At 37.0% G+C, this 4,598-nt stretch overlaps 1 long non-coding RNA gene across 1 annotated transcript; it reads left to right on the top strand.

The window, feature by feature from the left end:
* The first annotated feature begins 1,424 nt into the window (after window positions 1-1,424).
* On the top strand, window positions 1,425-2,943 carry LOC131737232 (uncharacterized). The gene is made up of 4 exons (XR_009328803.1): window positions 1,425-1,621; window positions 1,796-1,928; window positions 2,188-2,394; window positions 2,732-2,943. It is a non-coding gene; the product is annotated as an uncharacterized LOC131737232 (long non-coding RNA).
* Window positions 2,944-4,598: the final 1,655 nt, after the last annotated feature.

The following is a 4,598-nucleotide window of genomic DNA, read 5'->3' as shown; positions in this document are numbered from 1 at the left end:
TTATCACCCACCATGAGCACTACTGCACGCACCCAGGACTGGTGACCGTGTTAGTATATTGTGGGACGAATATTCGTGTTTATTATTTGGGACTGTAAACCTGTTGTTATTTACTCCGTGCACTACACATTGTTGTGTATTGCCGGAGATTATTATTTGGTCACCAGACCCAGATACAATTAAAAACTGTTTCAAACTAGGTTATAACTCTCTGTGTTTCATTACTGCACTGCAATACCCCTGCACCTGCACATACCACTTACCACTTTGCCACAGCCATCAACTTCTAAAAAAACAAATATTTACACAAAGTACTACAGCCTTTAATAGATGATCTGAAAAAAACTGTACAACAAAGGTTTCACTATCACTGTCAATGGAACAAATGTTAATGTTTGTGGTGCACTGGCCACAATATTGGCAAACAATTTATCAGCTCATGGTTTAGCTGGATTTACTTGTTGTTTTAGCAGTGGAAGAATATGTCGCTTCTGCATGACGCTGCATAGTGAAATCAACGAGAAGCTAAATGAAGGTGATGTCATCATTCGCTCCACAGAAGTGCACAGCTACCATTTAGCTGCTCTTAAAGAAAATGCAGAAATTACAGAGAGTACCTATGTAATTGTCGAGATATCGTGTCTCTAAGTAATGTCAGTGCAGAACTGGAAGCATTTCACTTTGGACAAAATGACAAAAAAACGACCTGTGAAGTTATCACCTAATATTCTAATGCAGGACTGTCGTTTGCAAGGGTCTGCTACGAAAAGTGGTGCCTTTTTCGATTACTGCCTTTTCTTATCTGTCAAATATTTTCTGCAAGAAGACAAGCATTGGGAAGTGTACTTAATATGCAGAGACACTGGAGACATACTTCTTTCACCTGCTATTAGAAAAATCATTCTGCCTTACCTCAGTTTTTGATTGGAGAAGTTGCTTTAAATTATTGTTTCCTGAGACTTTCACTCCAAAAGTCCATTATTTAATTCATTATCCAAGACTTATTGCTAAATTTGGTCCACTGAAAGCTTTGTGGTGTCTTTGTTTTGAAGGAAAACACCAGTACTTCAAAAAAACTGGCAGTTACTCTATGCAATTTTAAAAATATTTGCTTCACATTGGCCAAAAGACGTCAACTGCGACAGTGCTGGGATTTTACATCTGTGAATATCCTCCACCAAAAGCGGTATGCTGAAGGAGGATGACAAGTTCCCGTTAGGTCACTGACCTCTGAATTACAAAGAGGAATTGTGCAGAAATGTGGCATTGAGAACAGTACCATTCAACCGGAAGAGAATGTTTGGCAAGTGCAGAAACTGGAATTTGATAATGTGAAGTACACAGGGAACGATTATTTCATTCTTGATATTGTCGAAGAGGAACTGCCTATTTTCTGCAAGATACTTAAAATAATTAAATTTCAGAGTGAATGGTTCTTCTTTGCAAAGTTGTACATCCCACAGCAATACAGAGGTCATCTTCATGCATTTGTAATTCAGGATCAGAGACAGTGGGTAGTTCTTAAACCTGGAGAAGAAAAGGACTATCATGCTCTGGATGCTTACAGTAATGATGATGGGGATTACTTTATCTCATTTCATCATGTATTACACAGTTCAAGGTATTTATTTATATCTATATATTATTATATTATATTTGTATTAGAAATATTGCAACTGTTCATGTTACTAAAATATTTTAATGCTGCTGAAACTGTGGGCTCTGTATAGGTATTTTTTACCTACATAAAAGTTGGAAGGTGCATGTGCAAATTGCTTTTTTCATTATTTTTTAGATCAGCAAATTGATGGGGAGACACTTTTGGGCCTCACAGAGAGGATGATTGAGAGACTTTTCCCTGTGATGAAGCGCCAGGTCAAATTTATGAAAGAGTTAGAAACATTAAAAAGCTGTACAACTCACTTAAGGTTAGTTGCTGTAGTGCATTTCTGATTTAATGATCAGGGTTATGTGGAGCAGCTTTTAACTTCTGGTTTTACTAATTTAAAAAAAAGTAATTCTCCAATTAATCAGTTAAGTTGGAACTAAACTATTCTGAATTACTAATTAAAAAAATTGAAAACAAAAAACAAAATTCTAACATTAATCTATTATTAATGTGTGCACAAATTAATAATAGACAGTCACCATGTTATATGTAACCCTAACCTACTTTTTTTTTTTTAGTAACACCCTAATGAGTGGCAAGAGCCACACCACTGCAGAGTGCTGCAGCAAAGCCTGGCCAAACAGATACAACCTGCCAACCTTCCCTCCTGCAATAGAAGAACCACTGATCAGAAAGGACATGGCATTTAAAAAAAAAAAAGACAAATGCCATCTTAGGTCTGTAATGATCCAAGTACTTTTTGACAACCTTACAAAATACACATGGTAAGAATAAGTAATGTAGGATACCTTTTAATAGTTAGCAGATATGGCTTTAAATGTATTTATCTGTCTACAGCAAGTTAAAAATGTAATGCTACCTTGTACAATGTACAATGATGTACAATGCTTATATTACATGTATCCCAATCACAAAAGGTACAGTGATGTGCTGGGGAGTCTTACTACAAAGTTCCCAATTTTGAGATTTTAGGAATTCTACATATTTAGATATTAAAAGATACTGCAAAAATAGGCTTATACAACACCCCCTGCCATTAATAAGAGCTCTTTTGACTTATTTCTAACTGCTTTTCTTTTTTTGTACTTATTTATTTTAAAGGACACCTTGCTTGAATGCCTGAGAAATAAATTTAAAAAGGAGAGACAACCACTGATTTCTGTAAATATAATCAAGGAAATGAAAAACATATGGTATGAAAGGAGGAAAAAGAAGTCTTGAAACTGGACCAAACACAGCAGCAAAGAAGACAAGACAACAGGTGACTTAAATGCAAAGGCTTAAATGCAAATGACCAAATGCAACAATAAACTAAATAATTGCAATTCATTATGTAAACAGTATTTATGTTTCTCTTAATTCCACAAAGGGTCATGATATGATTGTTAATAGGAGCTCATACATATGTTGTTGTTTTGTTTGTTTTTTGTTATGACACCAGCAGTATTATTTTTGATCTTCCGGGTAGTTTTGGAAGACTGTGGGGAGCACGAGCACAGCACAATGGAACACATCAGTGCTATGCAAACAGAAATGCACAAATGTCGTCCAAATTTAGATTCTGTCAAGAACCGGATGCACCGAACACTGAGGGTTAGAGGACCAATGATGGACAAAACAACTCCTGAAATAACAGATTTGTTTCCCTTCTTCTGAGTCCCACAATTGGTATTTGTTTGTCTTTGTTTATAATTTATTTTAACATATTGATTTAGCTGTATGTACTTTTTTCAAGGTAATTATTATTTAACCAAATTTCTTGTCATGCAGTAAAAATGAATTATTCTATATTCCTATTCAATGTAACAGGAAATGTAAAAGCTATGCTTTTGTTTATCAAAGATATTAATCTATAGTTGCTTTCCATAAAAAAAACTTGTCAGAAATGTATTTTAATTTACAAGAAGCTGTCCACACAATGTATTATTTCTCTCTCTTATTTTTTTTTTAAAGGCCCTTGTGAACGTGTGGTTGGTAGTGCACAGGTGTAGAGGTGAGGCAGTGATTATAAACAACAGTCCAACAATAGTTCAATGGTCAAAACTAAGCTTTATTATTGCTTTTAAATAATACGACTGACTATACACAACGATGTGTACAGCCAGTCAAAACCACGGGGTTCAGTCCCGAAATAATAATACAATAACACACACTTTAAAACACCTACACGATCACCTGCACTACATTTTTGGACGAGCCTTTGTGCTCCTCCCACTCCTCTCTCAACAGATCGAGGATGCCACGAGGCTGTCGGCTATACAAGAGCTCGAAGGGGAAGAACCCTGTCGAACTCTGCGGCACCTCTCTCACGACAAAAAGGAGGTGAGATAAAAGTGCACAGGTCCGCTGACTGACGGTCTAGTTGTACCTGCCAGTATCCGTCTTTTTGATCTAGAATGGTGAATATACGTTTGCCTGATAATTTGCTTAGTACTTCATCTACTGTAGGTATGGAGAAATGCTTGCACTGTATGGCTTTATTCAGTGGTCTGGGGTCTAAACAAATGCATAAGTTCCAATTAGATTTATTTTCCATGACGAATAGATTGTTAACATGGAGTGGGCTTGGTGACCTTGCGAATGACCCCACGGGCTTCTAGCTTTATCAAAGCTGCTCTGAGCCTGTCCAGCACAGCTAGCAGTACCTTTCTGTAGCCATTTACGACTGGGGGTACACTGGAGTCTACATAAATGTGGCAAGTACCCGGGAACTGCCCAAGTTCATCAAAAATATCAGCGTATTCCTTAAGCATGTGTTCTTTAGTGATGTCAACTCTGCGCACAAGATCTAGAGCTGTGCATGCGTCTCTACCAAGAATGGGGGTGTTTGCCACATTGGTGACAGAAAATAGCAATTTGAGTGCGGTGCCGCCCCGTTTCATGACATCCAAATGTATAGTACCGTGTGGTTTTATTTTCAGACCTCCATAGGTTGTTAACATTGTGGTTGTGTGTTCTAAATGTTTGT

The sequence above is a fragment of the Acipenser ruthenus genome, chromosome 5, assembly GCF_902713425.1.
Source record: "Acipenser ruthenus chromosome 5, fAciRut3.2 maternal haplotype, whole genome shotgun sequence".
Lineage (NCBI taxonomy): Eukaryota > Metazoa > Chordata > Actinopteri > Acipenseriformes > Acipenseridae > Acipenser > Acipenser ruthenus.
Note: the sequence above shows the minus strand (reverse complement) of the source record. Positions and strands in the feature narration are given on the sequence as shown.